At 41.7% G+C, this 17,769-nt stretch overlaps 1 protein-coding gene across 1 annotated transcript in view; it reads left to right on the top strand.

Annotated features, from left to right (window-relative positions):
- The first annotated feature begins 12,428 nt into the window (after window positions 1–12,428).
- The window catches only part of Fstl4 (follistatin like 4), a 392,418-nt gene continuing 387,077 nt past the window's right edge, over window positions 12,429–17,769 (top strand). Inside the window, exon 1 of the mRNA XM_076855776.2 lies at window positions 12,429–12,508. The gene's annotated coding sequence lies outside the window, so the exon portion shown is untranslated. The remainder of the gene's footprint in view (window positions 12,509–17,769) is intronic.

Below are 17,769 nucleotides of genomic sequence, written 5' to 3'. Positions count from 1 at the left end.
GCTCAGTGGTTAAGTGCTCCTGGGTTCAATCCCTGGTACCACAACAACAACAACAAATGTCCGATGGCAGGCTCCTCCCTACCCTGTCCACCTTGCTGTGCCCAGCCCTGCCCACAGCAGCACTGCCTCAGATACCCTGCAGGGGTCCCCCAGTGATTCTGCCCTGTCTGGAATCTTGCAACTTAGAGTTCTAAGTTTGCTTGGGAAGCAAAGTAAGCTCTAAGTACAGGGAGACAGCCCCTCTCTGAGAAGGACCAAAGGGTATTTCACTTTCTTGGGAAATTCTGCTCTTCTTTCTGCCTACCCTAAGAGCTTCACACATCGTATTTGTTCATTTTGGTTGGGAAAAACCTGATGGGTTGGCCAAAGACCCTACTTCTACACACCCAACAAAGGCTAAACGGGGAGCCCAGATTTCCATATTCACTAGGCTGTAATCCTCGGTCCCTCTACCAAACTATTATTAGAGAAAGCCAATGTGTTAGTCAGATTTCCATTACTGTGACTAAATATCTGAGGAAATTAACTTATAAGAAGGAAAGGTTTACTTTGGCTCCCAGTTTCAGAGCTTTCAGAATGTAGTCAGTTGGCCCATTGCCTTTGGCCTGTGGCAAAGCAGAACATCATGGCATGAAGTGTGTGATAGAGCAAAGCTGTTTGCCTCACGGTGTCTGGAAAGCAGAGAGAGAGAAGGGATGGGGTCCCCATATTCCTTTCAAGGATATGCCCCAAATGACCTCACTTCCTTCTAGTAGGCTCCACCTTCTAAAGTTGCACCTCCTCCCAACAGCATCACCAGCTGGGGACATTTGGGGGACATCTCCAAGCCACAGCAACCAAGTAGGAAGCCAGGACCTTCACTACCACTTCCTCTTCCTCAGCAATATGGCCATTTCCTCCACCTCCCCTGAGCTCCTGAAATCAGTGGAGGCCACGTGGTGAACTATAGAGAGGCTCTCCCATCCTTCCCTGTCAGAGGGTGTCAGCAAAGGACTAATGAGATGGAACTTCTACGCCTGCCCAGCAGTAACAAGCAGCCTCCCTCTCCTCAGGCATCCATGGAAGCTAGATATTCAACCTGGGCTTCCACTCCTCACCAAGTTGAGGCAGCCCTCACCCTTCTCCTACTAGAGCAATGTCAGAGGAAGCTGGCTAAAACAGAAGGTTTAAATAAGACCCAGAGTCTCAGAACATAACATTCAAAATGTCTAGCCTTCATTCAAAAATCATTCATCATACAAACAACCAGGAAGATTTCAAACAATGAAAAGTACAATCAATAGATGCCAATGCTGAGATGGCAGAGGTGATAGAATTATCTGACAAGATTTTAAAGCAGCCTTCATAAAAATGCTTCAGTAAGCAATTACAAACACACTTGAAACAAATGAAAAAAAAATGGGCCTCTACAAAGAAACAAAAGATATCAAATAGAACCAAAAGAAACTTTTAAAGCTGAAAAATACAATAACTGAAATTTAAAAATTAATGAATGAGCTTAATAGCTCAATAACCCAATATGGACGTAATAGAGAAAATAGACTGAATCTGTGAGACCTGTGTTACCAGGATCCTGAAAGGAGAGGAAAAAGAGGATAGGGCCATAACAGGACTAAAAGAAATAATGACTGAAAACTCAGATATAGCTAAGGCTCAACATATGGATTCAAGGAAGTTAGCAAACGCTAAACAGTATAAATCCAAATGAGTCCACACTAAGAATACATTGTCTTTAAATGTCTAATAGCTAAAGACAAGCAAACCTTCAAAGCTGCAAAAAGACCTTATATGGCAAAGCCAATTTGAATGACAGAGAATTTTCTATCAGAAAACATGGAGGCCAGAAGGACGTGACCTATGCATCTTCAACTAATGAAAGAAAAGACCTGTCAACCCAGGATCTTATATCTAGAGTAAATATCCTTCAGGAATGAAAGAATAATCAAAACCTTCTTAGGAAAAGGGAAAACTGAGAGAATTTGTCTCCAGCAGAATAATTCTAAAATAATGTCTCAAAGATGTTTTCTAAAAAGAAAAGAAACACTAAAAAAAGAAATTTGGGAACATCAGGAAGGATTCAAGAACATGATAAACAGAAATATAGATAAATGCAACAGACTTTTCTTCTCTCTTTGAGTTTTCTAAATTACATTTGCTATTTGAAGAAAAAATTATAACATTGTCTGATGTGGTACTAAAAGTATAAAAAGAAAAATATTTAAGATAATTTTATTATAAACACGAGGAAGTGAGATTTCTTTACTTAAACTGGTATAATTATGAAAACAGTAGACTTCAATAAGTTATATATATATAAATGTAATTCTTGGAGCAGTCATAACAAAGCAAATATAAAGCATCAAGATGGAATTCTAAGAGAGTGAGTAATTCACAAGAAAGCAGGAACAACAAAAACCCACAGAAATAAAAAAAAAGAGAGAACAAACTGAAAAACAACAACAACAAAAATGACAGGCTTAAACATTAACCAATCAATTGATTATAAATGGTCTGTATACACTAAATTTGTAGAATGAATTAAAAAATATAATCCTACTTTGTGTTATCTACAACAAATTCACTTAAGATATAACAACATAGGCAAGTAGAATGTAAAAGTATACAGACATTATCCAAAGAAATCCAATGTAGCCAAATTAACAGCAGATAAAGTAGACTTCAGAGCAAAAGGAATGTCAGAAATGGAGAGAGGGACATTATACAACCGTAAAAGCACCACTCCATCAAGAAGGCGTGGCAATTCTAAATGTATACGCACCAAACATACACATTTGACAGAAGAAATATACACTCTGACAGAAGAAACAGATAATCATGGCTGGAAACTTTGAAATCTGCCTCTTAACAATCAATAAAACAACTAGATAGAAAATCAGTAAGGGTTTAGAAGAATTTAAAAATATATCATTGGATGTAAACAGTCAATAGAATCTAATCCATGCTTCTAGAACACCCTAACTCAACATCAGCAGAATACACATTCTTTTGAAATGTGCACAGAACATACACAAAAATAGACCACACCCTGACCATCAACAAATTTGAAATAATTTCAGTCACAACAGGGAGTGTTCTTCAAATACATTGGTATCAAAGGAGGAATCCATAATAAAAGATAGGAAATTTTCTAAATAGAGGAAAAAACCCCAAAAGTAAAAAGTTTAAATAAAATACAGGTTGAAGACAAAGCCTCAAGAGAAATTTTTAAAAACTCTTTAAACCATATGAAAATGTAAACAGCATGTGAAAATCTATAGAGCGTACAGCAGAGCTGAGAGGGAAGGTTATAGCACTGAATGCAAGAAAGGGGGAGAGTCCCAAATCATGTAAAGTCACACCTCATAAAGCTAGAAAAAGATGGAAATAAACCCAAAGCAAGCAGAAGGAAGGAAGTAATAAAGATAGAACAGAAATTGATGACATTGAAAATGAGAAACCAATGGAGGAAATCAATGAAACAAAGAGATGGCTCTTAGGAAAGATCAATAAAATTGACAAACTTCTAACAAGACTGACAAAGAAAAAAGGGGGGAAGGCACGAATTTACCAATACCAGGAACGAGACAAGGGCTATTTCTACAGACCCTGCAGTCATCAGCTGTAGAATAAAGCAACACCATAAATAACCATACACATCTCAGTTAAACAAATTTTATGAAATGGGCCAATTCTTTAAAAAAAAAAAAAGTGCTTTCACAATTCACCCAACATTACATAGATCATTTGAATAATCCTGTAACAATTAGAAAATTGAAATAACAATTAAAAACTTCCCAAACAGGAAAGCTCTAACTTAAACATTGCCAGTTGTTCAGTGCCACATGTTGAAGAAAAAATTGATTTTCAATAAGGTACCAAGTGAATAGTCTTGGTACCTTATTGAAAATCAATTGGCAATAGGTACATGTTTCTGGATTTTAAATTCTGTGCCATTGATCTATATATCTATTCTTAGGCCAGTACCATACTGTTTTGATTTCTGTAGCTTTGTAGTCAATTTTGAAGTGTGAGTTCTCTAACTTTGATCTTCTTTCTCAAAGTGGTTTTGGCTATTCAGGGACTCTGACCATTTCTGTACAAATGGTTTTTGATAAAGGTACAAAGCAAGTCAATAGAAAAAAAAGAGTGTTTTCAATAAAAGGAAGAAACTGAACCTTGAACTAAATCCTGACACTTAGATCTGGCACCAAAATTTGCTCAACATGAGTGACAAATTTAAATGTTAAACATAAAACTCTTAAACTTATTTAAACATGGGAGAAAAATCTTAGGAATCTTGGATTTAGATGTGACACCAAAAATGAGATCCATAAGAGGGAAAACTGATAAATTTGACTACATCAAAATTTAAAGCTTGCTTTGCAAAACATCTGCTAAAGGATAAAATTTTTTAAAAAAAACAAATAAACAAGCTAAAGCTTGAACAAAAACATTTGTAAGCCACATATTAACCAATGACTAGTACCTTAAATGCATAAAGAACTCTCAAAGCTCAATAGTTAAAAAAAGAAAAAGCCCAATGGTCAAAATGGTCAAAAGACATGAAGAGACATTTCACCAAAGAGAATAGTAGAAAAACATGTTCATCATCTTTAACCACTGGAGAAACACAAATTGAAACCACACTGAGATATCACTCCACACTTGTCAGACCAACTCAAACAAACAAACAATCCCCCCCCCCCAAAAAAAATCCCGTGGCAATGGGAAATGTGAACACGGCTGGCAGAAAATAGAACCATTTGTGTTGCTGCTAGGAACGTAAAATGTTATAGCCATTATGGAAATAGCTTGGCCAATTCTTTTTTCTTCTATTTTATGAAACATTTTTATTCAAAATTGGCCATTTCTTAAAAATAAAAAAAAAAAAACACTAAACATCTAATTATTGTACAAACCAGCAATTGCACTCATGGGCATTTATCCTAGAGAAAAGAAAATTTATACTCACATAAAAATTTGTACACAAATGTTGATAGCAACTTTGTTTGGAACAGTCAAAAAATAGAAAAAAAAACCCAGGTGGTTAAACAAATATGGTACTTCCATGGATGGAATACTACTCAGTTAGACAAAGGAGGAAACTATTGACACATGAAGCAAACAGGATGAATTTTGTGGAAATCATGCTGAGTAAAGAGAAGCCGGACCTCAAAGTTTCATGCTGTGTGATTCCTTTTATAGCCTTCTTGAAATGACAAAATTGTAGAAATGAGAAGATCAGTGGTTGCCAGGGGTTGGGGATGAGCAGGTGGGGCAGAATAAAAGGAGGTGGTGGGAAGGTTCTTGACTGTATCAAGGTCAATATCCTGTGTGATACTGCATACCTCTTGTAAGGTGTTATTATTGAAGGAAACTAGGTAAAGGGTACCCAGGACCCCTCTGTATCATTTCTTACAACTGCTGTGAACCTACGATTATTTCAAGATAAAAAGGCAAACTAAAGGAATCAATAAGTGATATATCATTGAAAAATTTTTTCATTTCTAACTGCCATGAGTAACACACAGTGGTTAGGTGGAGGTCAGATAAGGATGCTCCTGATTTCTCTTTTCAATTTTTCTTTTTGCTGAAAAGCATTGACTGCTGGATGCTCAAGTCTGTTCAAATTTTAAATTGTTTTTCTCCTTAGTCATATATGTTTGATTTGTGCCCATAATAGACTGTGTTTAAAGATGAGAAACGTAAGGAGCCTGAGGATGAAATACAAGATAATTAAGAGCAAAAAAAAAAAAAAAAAAAAAAAAAAAAAATGGCATGTCTACAATTCTGCTTCAAAATTACCTTCACCAGTCTGTAGATTGCATTCATCTGATAAAAATCCTTATATAGAATATCAAGATGTCTTTGGTATTTCAAAAACAGTGTTAAAAAAAATAGGGTGACAATTACATCCAATTTGGTTTTTCACTTGTTGGGAATAAAGGCTCTATCCACACCTACAATGTGTTATTTGCAGAGTGCTTTCAAATAGTGGCCTGAAATCCTTCCCCTTCTGTCATTTATAAATAAAACATGGACATTTTAAAAATAAAGCACTGTTTTTTAAGCATACAATTTCAGAATTTTAGACATCAATTCTTGGAAGGTAGTTTCAGCCTGTCAATACTTTTTAGTATACCTTTAGTCCTTAGAGAAGACATGACATCCATTTTTCAAATTAGTTAGAAAAATACGCTTTCTTCCCCCCATAGGATTTAGTAAAAGTCAGACATGTTATATTTTGTTAAGTGATACAAAATGAAATTTGTCCATAATATCTGTAGTATGAATATTATTACTGATTGCATTGAACCAAATTTTAGGAGACATTATATACTCTGAAGTAATTTGTTTAAAACTGCAAATCATTTCTTTATCACAAATTACACTAAAATGGCAAAACTATTTTAAATTTTTTTTGAGCAGGGTTGTAGTGAAAGGCATTTGCAAGTCACATATGGCTAGGCAATGCTGGTGTGTGTGTGTGTGTGTATGCATTTGTCAGCTTTAAAGCATCCTGTTCGTGTCAGTTGTTATGTGCCCATGGTCTTCATCTAGTGCAATTAGGAAATAGAGGGTCCTTAATTACATATTCTCCATAACTGAAAATTGCCATCATCTAAGCGCTGGGTTGGAGTCCAGAGACTTCAACCTTTGACTAGCATGGGATGGCTGGCAGATAAAGCTCACAGCACATCCCCACATTCAAAGTGGGAATGATATCAGTATTAATAACACCTGCCTCCTCTGCTGCATTTCTGAAGCCAAATATTTTTATTTATGTTTTGGCTTCTTTTCCATTTTTTTTTAACTTCAGGTAATGGAAAACCTTAACCCAGTGCATTTAAGTAATACAGGAAATAAAAATCCCAAAGTACAACAGCTTCCAAGTTGGTTATTTCAGCAGCTCATTAAGGACCTAGGTTCCTTCCCTTCCCTTTCCTTGTTCTTCTTTCCTCCATGTGACAGCTTAGCTATTTCCAGGATCACAAATTTTTTGCAACATGTCTAAAATTCCTTGTAGTTAATGACAGTATTAAGAGGGAAAGCAGTGCCATCTTCTGCACATCTCTTTATCCCCACCATGGACTTTCTCTCCTCACTCCTGGGCCCCCTGCTCACCACCTAGCCAGTTTCTAGCAAAAGCTCTATGGCTGTCTTAGACTATGAGACACCTGAACAGAATTGATGTTCCATAGGCAGAAAAAGAAGAAGGAAATGTGTTTTGAGTATGCATTCAACATGGTCTCCAAGACCACATGCTTGGTTCTGATTTCATATGACAAGGGTTCAGGATGAGTGCAATTAAGTAAATATAACAATAGGCTCAGCACAGAAGGTTGTCTGGGCACCTATTTGTAGGACCTGAATTTTGAGATATGTGTCAGCTGCCATGCACATATACACCAAGACAGGTTCTGAGCCAAATCCTGGCTTTGCCATTTGCTAGCCAGATTGTCTCAGATGAGCTGTGTACTTTCTTTGAGCTTTTTTTTTTTTTTTTTTTTTATAAAGAGCTTACAGTGTGGTTATGAAGATTAGGTGAAGAAATACATATAATCAGTGAGGATTGGTGCCTAGTGCGTAATTATCAATCAATAAATGTTAGGTGCTTGGGTGATGGCATTGATGATGGGGATGGGCTACACAGGACTGTATCCTTGCACAGATGAACAGTTGGTCTCTCTTGCTTTCACTCTTGATACAGGCCACCATCACCTCTTCCAAAGTCGATTCTGTATATAGCAGCCAGAGTGACCCTTAAAAAACATATAGTAGAGGAGCTCAGCAGTAGAGTGCTCGCCTGGCACGCGCAAGGCCCTGGGTTCAATCCTCAGCACCACATAAAAATAAATAAATAAAATAAAGGTATTGACAACTACAACTACAAAATAAATATTTTAAAAAATATATAGTAAGTAGATAATGCCGTTCTCTTGCTGAAAATCCTCCAGTGGCTCCTGCTTACAACTAAAATCAGATCTCACATCCTTCTTTAGCCTCAAGTCCTTGCCTCTCCCTCTGTCGACTAGAGCTCTTCACCTGGATCCCTCTGCTTAGCCACACTGGCTTGGTTCACATCAGGCCAGTCCCCCATCATGTTCTATGGCCTATTGTGACTTTCCACCTGAGTACTCTGCTCACGGTGTCTGCTTTATTCTTGTCCCCCTAATGTAGTAATTCCTCTGTTGCAAGCATCTCCACAGAGAGAATTCCAACCTCTGTCTTCTCTAAAAATCAACAGGGGACAAAAGCTTATACACTAATGCTTTATCCAGAAGGATTACAGTCCCAAGAAGAAAACTTTTGAGTTTTGTTTTCCCTTTTTGTGTTAGTTTTGAATCACTGTGACCCACATAACTTAAAAGAGCAATTTAGAGGAGGGAAAGTTTTTTTGAGCTCCTGGTTTCAGAGGTTTAGTCTGTGGTCAGCTGAGTCCTTTGTTCTGGGCCCAAGGTGAGGCAGAACATCACAGCAGAAGGACATGAAGAAGCACAGCTCATCTCATGGCTGCTGGGAAACAGAGAGGGGAAAAGGGACACAGATGATATACAGGGTACACCCCCAGTAACCCACTTTCTCCAGTGATGCCCACCTGCCTACAGTGACGACCCAATTAGTCCATTCAAACTAGGATGGACTGATTAGGTTATAGCTCTCACAGTCCAACCATTTCACCTGTGAATATTCCTGAATAAACACCAGAGCTTTTGGAGGACATCTCATGTCCAAAATCATAGCACTTTTAAATAAAGGAAGTTGGCGCTTCCCTTTACTTTTCTGCTAGGCGTCAGCTGTCATCCCTCTCTCCTACCTGAGCAGGGTGTGTACTTGGAAGTTTGTAAGCCTGGCCTTCTCATCCCAAATTCTGCCTTGTGCACATTGAATTCTTAGAGTAACGAAGCCTATCTTTTTCCTATCACCAGTGCCTTTCTTGGGTCCCTTACACCATTAATCTAGCCCTGGAGTTTGATGGGACTTTTGTCTCTGGAATAATGCCCTCGAGAAAGCTTTTATTGTTCATCTCCCTGCACTTTTCCATTCACAACTCTTTTCCTATCACTGCATCTTCTCATTTATCCCAAGTTCTTAATTAAAATTCCAACTCTACACCACTTCTTCATTGCTTTGAAAAATTTCCCCAATCACAGTTATGTCTTGAATGAATACTTATCTCTCCACTGGACACTGTTCTGTCTAAACCAAAGCTAAAAACAATTATTTCAGAATGTGATTTTAGATCTAGGATTTTGAATTTATTGCCTATGTTCCCTGGATTTCTGCATGAGTCAATGAATCATCATTTAATAGTATTAGACTTAGAGGAAACCTTTAACATCATAGCTCTTTTTAGATCAGAGAAACCCAAACTTCTACACATGCTAAGCATAATAAAAGTGTGAACTTTTAGAATAGAAGATGGTCTTAAGAATTTATTTGGTAATGACTGCCTCCCACTCCACGCACCTTCAATTTCCACATGAAAGAGGAATCCCTGAAAGGGTGTGATTCATCCAGGCTCAGAGGGCCCAAAGGGCACAAGCAGGAGAGGGGCCCAATGTTGGGACCCCCCTTGGCCACGGCTCTCCTAAGCATGAGGCTACTTCTTCAATAAAGGGCTTGGCTTGGTTTGACGATTTACAAAGACATTTTTGGACAGGTTGCAGAATGTTAATTTATGTGAGACAAGAAAATCTGTTTTCTGTCTTTTTCTGCATTCTTTCATGACTTTTCAGTCTGACTTCTAACAGATCCCTGGGCATCTTCTGCCCAGTCCTTTAGGTCCCCAGGTATAACCCGACCCACAGCCAGTATAATCTGGAGGAAGTGCCTCCTTTCCTCCTGATCTCCATGACCATGTGACATCTCTGTGTATCCTAATGTGCAGCTGTAATCTGAGATGATTTATAGGAGACTCACATTGTTTGGTAGCTGTTTTTTCATCGAAATGATTGTGGCTTTGAAAAGAATTGAAATAGGAAAAAAAATTTAAACTGATAAGGTAAAAAGTATTTAGCATTCTTGATCTTGTAGAGTATTAATAAAATCGCTTTATGCATCTAAATCTGTATGGCTGAACTTACCAGTAATTTAGGTCAAGGGCTAGAGGCAGTATTCGGAACTTACGTTCACAGTTCCTCCATTCCAAATTTATAGAATTGTGTGAAATTCAAAACTTAACCATTCCCTCCCCCCCAAGAATCCAGGTTGGCTACTAAGAAGCAGTGTGCTTCTAAGTTCTGAAACGGGGTTTCAGGCAAATTCTGAAATTCTTTGTGTGTGAAATCTAACCTATTTTCCACTTTGTGGTATATTAATAAACCAAGAATTGCCCTGGGAAGCAAAAGCACAGGGCAATCCAAAGAGGTGTCCAAGTCTGCTGACATCTGATGCTGCCTCCCCGGAGGTTTTTTTTATTTCGTCATTCACCATTCACCTTTTTATTCCAAGGTGACTTTTAATTCCACTCTTATTTTATGCATAGTAGTCACAATCGCTCACTTCAGATGTTAGCATTATCTCTAAGGGATAGTCCGTACATCTGGTTTGCAGCAACTCCATTCTCCCTCTTCTTTGGGAACCTTGAAGAAGCACAGTGCCGTTTGCTGCATTAAACATAACTATTTCTGATCTTGGTCAATCTATAGACCCTGACTTACGTACGACCTTGAGTTATTAAAAAACAAAACCACTCAAAGTCCTGTCTTGATTATGTAATACGGCCACTAGGCTGACTCAGGGACTTTGTGTTTGGAGCTGAGAAGAGAAATCTGCTTTTCCACACACCTTCACATCTGAGAGATGCTGAACCCAGCTACTAAGCTGTGGTGCTCCATCTTGACCACAGACTTAGAATTAAATTTCAGAGAAAGGCACAGGATGTTTCCAAATGTCCCTGCTTCCATTTAGGTCCAAGATTTCTTTTCTTTTTCTTAAGATGAAAAGTGCCTTCCTTCCCTAAATCCAGCTGCAGAGAATCTGGCTTCAAACCAGCCTCAAAGGTTCAGTCATGTGTAGCCTTGTCAAAGATTCATGTTGGAAGCTGAGAAAGCATCATGCTGGTAATGCCAGGGGTCACTGAGGATAAAGTAGTACTTATCCTTCGGAGTAAAAGTCATAATATCCTCGTGGAAAGTCACTTTTAGGTCTTAACCTAGGAGTCACCCAGATCTTATCCAACACCTCATTTTACAGAAGGGGAAACTGATACCAATAGCATGGATATGACTGGCTCTGGGCAGTGGTAGAGGGAGGGCTAGATCCCAGACCAAAAATCTGTGCTGGCCCATATACTGCTGTCTCCCCATTAAGCAGCACAGGGGCTGGTCATAGGAGGGGCTCAGTCAAAGGAAAGAACGAATATAATACATCTTCCCTACCAGCCCTTATTCTTCCCCTTCTCTTGATATTTAACTAACTTCATCTCCAGAAAAGCCCTTCTGTCCCCTGCTGCAGGCCAAGAGAGATCCCAGGTTTGGCCATCACCAGGCTAGCCTGGCTGGGCTCTCCTTCTCGTTCAATGCCAGATTGAAGCTCCAGTATGTTTATTTAGGAGGCAGGTGGCTGGTTGTTATAAAGGTGTTTTCAGTTTATTTGGATCTTAAAAGCAGATGAGTATTAAAGAGAGATTCAGAAAAGTTTGGGAGCCCCAGGCATGTGAGTAGTGCCAGGACAGAGAAAACGTCTTGTTTTAGAGATGAGAAGGGACCTTCTGGTCTCAGTTTGGTCAGGCTAGACCAATGTCACCTGGAATTGCTCCTGTATGCCCAGTATCTCTTAAAAGTTTCTGCGGTTGAGAAACGTCAGAATCAGAACAGAGAAATTAAAACTTTGCTGTTTCACAGATTGTTGGCTCTCAATGGAGGGGAAATGTCACCGGACTTTGAATCCAGGAGCAGGTATCTTGGTGTGGTCTGCTGACCTGTTTGGACTCCACAAGAGATGGAGACCCGTTGATTGAGAACAGTTATGCTCCCTAGGAACACAATCTTAAGTAACCTGTACAGGAAAGGAGCTGGGGGAGGGGGGACCGAGGAGGAGGTTGTCACCTGCTGAGCTCCACGAGAACCTGTAACACCAACTCCCCTGCCCTCTCCCGCTGCGGGACAAAGATGTCCCCAGCGTACCCGGAGTCCTAGCGCTCCGCGTGCGCACCCTGCTGCTCCGCGCACCTGCCGCGGGCGCCGCGCGGGTCTGACCCGCAGGCAGGCGAGCGGCGCGCACAGGTGGCGGCGATTGGGCAGGCGGGGCCGGGAAGGTGACGTCACGGGCTCTGGTCCCGGCGGCAGAAATAGGGCAGCCGCCGCGGCGGTGGCACGGCAGCGGGCAGCGGCGGCTCAGAGAGCTGGCGCCTCAACAGCCTCCAGTGCGCCTGAGACCCGCGGACAGCCAGAGAGACCGATCAAAGGACGCGGGGACAGGTCGCCGCCGCCGCCACCGGGCGCTCCCTATCTCCCACCTGAGTCCGGCCCCCTGGTCGTCCCCTCGGCCCCGGCTGCCTCAGGTAAACGGGTACAGCTCCGAAGCAGGCGCGCGGGCGTGTGTGTTTGTGTGTGTGTGTGTGTGTGCCAAACCGATGCCACCGCCACCAACTGGTCCTGCTGCTCCTTGATGGGGTCCCGGCGCCCCGCAGCTCCGCGTTGCAGGGCCCGCCGCGGACGCTTGCTTGTCCTTACTGCCCGCGCTGGGAGAGCCAAGTTTGCCCGCCTGGCCTCGGGCATGGGACCACAGGACCCGGGTTTGGCAGGGCTGCCGTGTCTGGGCTAAGACTCGGGGTAAAGACTGGGGCTCTCAGCCTTGTGGCTGGGTCTGCAGGGGGAGCCGAGTGACCCTTCTTGCGCGCGGGGCGGCTTGCAGAACCGCTCAAGAGGAGCCCGAAGCCCGCGCCGGGCTGGGAGACCCTGTAGACGCAGATCTTAGGCTCCGGACCCAGAGCTGCCTCAGCGGAGCCAGGCGAAGTGCAGCTCCTCGTCTGGGACCTGTGCCCTTGGCTCCGGGCTGGGGCGCGCGGCGGGCATCCTCAACACCTCCTTTTCCCGGCTTTGTGAGGAAACTTACGTCTCCTCGCTGCCGCCTAAAGGGCCTGCTGCGTCTCGCCTGGCCCTTACTATCCCGAGGTCCACAGTGGAGGAAGCTGGAGAGGAAGGAACCCGGACAGAACCTGGCTTTGGGTAGTCTGCAGCTCTTGTTCTGCGCGGCGGATAGCTCTTCAGAACCGGCGGCTGGTGTTAACCCTCTGGGGAGTCTCCAGGGAGCCGTTTGATCTAAAATACAGGTTGGGGGCTTGGCCCTAAGAGAGATCATAGTGTGAGTGATCTCTGTCCCTCTTTGCTTCAGCAAAGAAATCATTTCCAAGTTTCAGGGGAACCTAGGGGATGCAGGCAGAGTGTTCCCTTTGAGGCGCATGCTGGCTTGAGTTTGGGGACAACTGGGTGTGAGCCTTCAGGGATCCCTGCAGCTGACAAAGCGGCGCCCCACGCGGGTTCGCCTGAGGCCTGCCACCTGAGGACTGCGTGTCCTGCAACTCTTGCACAAGCAGAAACCGTCTACCAGCAGTAGGGTTTCACAAGGTGCCCTGAACTTAGAGAGCATCCAGTTCAGCGCCTAATGGTCTACTGAAAGTTCCCGGAGAGTTGAGCTTGGTCAGGTCGGCTTCAGGGCTCAGAGAGTTGGTCTCCAGATGCGCTGTCCAGCAGACTTCCCTCCTGATAACTGTCCCCGACACTGATGAATAGCGCTTCCGCAGCCTCTCCTTTGCTCCCCTCTAGGTGTCGCTTCCGCCGAGGTTTCCGATGAGTAAAAAACAGCGCCAGCAGATTTGGTCTGTTCCTTTAGCAAATTTGTTGCAAACCAGTGCGCCAGGAATTGTACTAGATAGGACCCTGAGATATCAACATGCATTCATGTTCTCTGGGCAAACATAAACGGGATTTCAATAAGAGGTGACAAGGAAACTGCTAGCCAAAACGTGCACCAAGATCCCCACCATTCTCTCAGGGGGTGGGAGAAGAGGGATCAGAAAAAGATTAGGACTTTTATTCTTAAAAGTCCTAAGTTATTTTCCTACCACCAGCCTTTGAGGAAGCCAGAGATGATTTTTAACAGTGTCTTCTTAACCCTGGAATGGACCAGTTTCTCAGGTGACTCCTTCTGGCTTCCAGGACAGGCTCTGCATCTGTGCAGTGGCACAATAGAAGGTTCACCTGGGAAGCAAATGGTCAGGGGAATGAATGATGTGGCTTCTATGACACCAGAGCCCCAGCATCTGTTAAGCAGTAACTCAGCCCTGGAGTCAAAACCTGCAAGACTCAGGTTTGCTTCTTGGCTCAGTTGCAGGAGGAGGCACTGCAGCACCACCAGCCCATTTCTGCCATCCTCAGCTGAATGGTAGCTTGCTTTCTCACATGTTAGAAAACAAGACAACACCCTCTCCCAGGACTTCAGATTGAGCTAAAATTCATGCAAGAGAATAGTCCAGTTGATGTAATGTATTAAAATTCCTCATTACATTTGTCCCAGTAGCTTTTCCCCCCACTCTTAGAATTTTATGTTAATTCCAGAAATGCTTTTTTTTTTTTTCATCCAGGGAGGGGACAGCTTATTTTTCTGTGCATTAGGAGAACTTTTATCCCTCTGGCTATATGCGCTGTAGGTGGGTAAAGAAAGGAAAGGTTGAGTTTCCTGCTGAGACTCACTTAGTCTTTACTCCTTTCTACTAGGGACTATAGGACTTTTTTTTTTTTTTTTTTTTAAGTGACCTTATGTTGTTGTCTTTTGTTTGACTGTAGGCCACATTTTAGAGATTGGGATGAAGTGGTAAGGATTTCATAAAATCTATCTAGATTCATACATTGTCTCTCTTTTTTCTGCAAACTCAACCTTTTTATGTTGCTTATGTGGGGTCACCCCTACCCCTACCCCGTGCTTCCTAAGTTAATGATTAGACAGTTGTTTCAAGAGCATATCTTTTCTTACACTTTCTGTCTCTTAATGCATAACACAGAGCATGGAATGTCAAATAAAATAGATTTGTAGTCAAAAGAACATAGTACTTAAAATATATAATCTAAGATCAGAGAGGTAAGGGTTATTGGAAGCCATGTGTGTGTTAAGCTTAGTGGTAAATAGGAATGCCACAGATTTATGCATTTCACATTTAGGCATCTCCTTTATCAATGGTGAAAGATATAGAATAGATAATTGATAGAAAATACAATCAAACTTCATTATGGCTTGCTACAAGGTTAATCTGATATATTTCTAGACCTGTTTTTTCTGGTTTGGTGTTTTAGGGATTATCTTAGAATATATGAGCCACTTTTCCTAAAAACACTCACAGATCAAAATTAGAATCCTAAGCCTTTCAGAAGAAATTTCCAGATAGCCTACTAGTTTCAGGTTGAGGTTGATACTTGCCCCCTTCAATATTGGTGGACATGTAGAAGAGGACTGCTGGGCTTTGGTGTTCCCTGGTTGATTTCCGTCTGTTGATTGCTAACATGCAACACACTTAAAGTGATCTGCTACAGCAGACACTTTTTCCATTGGAAAGACTGGGAATGCAGATGCCTCAGGGTCACAAATCTGACTGTTCTCCAAAGATGCTAAGTGGCAACATTGGTTCTACCAGAAAAGCTATTTGCATGGCTAATCCATAATTACTGGTCTGGACATGTTACCATGTTCTGGAAGAGAGGGCAAGAGAGAGAAGTAGTAAACAATGTCCCCCAAATCCTGAGGGCCAGAATTCCCACTCCTCCCAGCAGATCTGGCTCCCAGAAAAAAAGAGTTGACTTAAACCCATTGCCAATGTAATGTCTGTGCTTTCCTTTGGCCACTGACTCTGTTCAATAAAGATAGCATATATGCTGGTGTGTGTTCTCTGGGAGGGGCAGATCTCAAATTATTCATATTAATATCTATTTGTCCTCTAACAATTTGCATTTTTATGTTATGTTTTTTCAAAGCAAGTTGGCATTTGGAATGTTACATCATAATAATGCCTCTAAAATTGAAATTAAAAAAAAGCACAGAGATCACCTTATTTTAGAGCATCAGAAAATCCTGTGGTTTTTCACAAGGAGAGGGGAGGCGATCTGGCAGGGTTCTTTCAGAACCAAAAAAAGTGAAATCTATCTATTTAGGCAGAGCCTGCAAATTTATACGCTGTATGTAAATTTGCAATAATGTAAGAAATGAAAGAGTTGCCCAGAAGGCAGGATGCTGGGGTTTTAGTTTAGATCTGGCCACTGGCTTGGTGACTTCCACAACCCTGTGGTCTCTGGTGATGGTGTGGGAAGCAGTCAGGCAAGCACTTGCTTTTCCTGGGCACGTAGAAGTGTTGTGGAAAACCACGGAGGAAGCGGTTAAGGACCTCTGCCAAACAAGATGTCTTAACTTGCACTTCCTGAGTTGTTTAGAAGGAAAGGTAGTTCCAAGTTTTCCTTTGAGGACAGTCCTGGGTGGCTTTATAACTAACTAATACTTAGGACTCAGGATCCAGTGAAACTTTTAAACCTAAATTAATCTCAAAAGGAGCTCCAGGTTGAAAGACAGAGTGTGTGACCTTATGAATGGCACCTTCCCAGTTCTCTAATGGGAACATTCTTGTATTTTCCTCACTCTGAAACCCCATGGGGCTATTTGACCTTGAGAAGTAATTAATTTGGTAACAAATCTACTTTCTCAAAGCTACGGGTTCTTCTTGTGAGCTAAGGGGCATCCTGCATCTTTGCTGCCCAAAATTCTGTGAATTTTATCATGGATTTTTTTTTTTACTACATTTTTTTTTCTTGGCCTATAAATAAAGCAGCAATGAGGAGTGTGTACCAAGTGGCCCCTGCCCTGGGGCAGGGCAACGACTTGGCTCTTTCCCCTTGCTCTGCCTTGAGTAGAGCCATGCTAACTCGAGGAGGTCAGGTCTTGGCAGATTTCTAAAGCAAGGAGAGACTGGGGACTCAGAGCTGCCAATCTTGCTTTATATAGATTTTCCTCATCACACCCAAAACAACTGTTTATCAAGATAAAATATTGCTAAGGGTCGAGAGGCAGCATAGGATGGGGGTTAAGCGTATGCACCATGGTCCACCTGCCTGGCTTGGAATCTCAACATTGCCACTTATTTCCCACATTGCTTGGACAGAGTACTTAACCTTACTGTCACCCTGTTTCCTCTGTCATCAGAAGGGGAGATAATCATTGCCCTCCTCATGGAGTAGAAAAAGAGGATTATGAGTTAGTACCTCTAAAGCATTTAGAACAGTGCCTGACACATTGTAATTGGTATGTAAGTGTTAACCAAATAGATAGTCTCTATTTGGTTATTAGACAGATCATCAAAATTGATTTAGACCTAATATTAATTCTTTTTATGAACCGGTCTGTCATAAAACTCGAGTTATAAATTTTTAGGATTTTGCTGCCATAGATGGAGTGAATTGTCAATCACCATAAGTATAAAATGACATCTAAAGCACATCCACTGTGCAAATGAAATCAGAGCTGGTGATGGCCAAGCAGACCTCACTTTTACAAAGAAGCTCCCTAGGAGTATCTCAGGGATTAGCCTGGTTCCTGTTTTCCCTGTCTTCAAAAACTAACTTAACAGGGAGCCTCAATGCAAACCAGATAACACCAGTGGCAACTCCAGGTAAAAAGCAGGGGCTGAGCATAGGGTTTCTGAAACACAGTTCAGAAACCAGCTGGTTAACACCCTGAAGGTACCTCTTCAATGAAGTGATTTAGTATTTGCCAAAATGACAATTG

This window comes from Callospermophilus lateralis, chromosome 5, assembly GCF_048772815.1.
Source record: "Callospermophilus lateralis isolate mCalLat2 chromosome 5, mCalLat2.hap1, whole genome shotgun sequence".
Taxonomy (NCBI): Eukaryota; Metazoa; Chordata; class Mammalia; order Rodentia; family Sciuridae; genus Callospermophilus; species Callospermophilus lateralis.
Note: the sequence above shows the minus strand (reverse complement) of the source record. Positions and strands in the feature narration are given on the sequence as shown.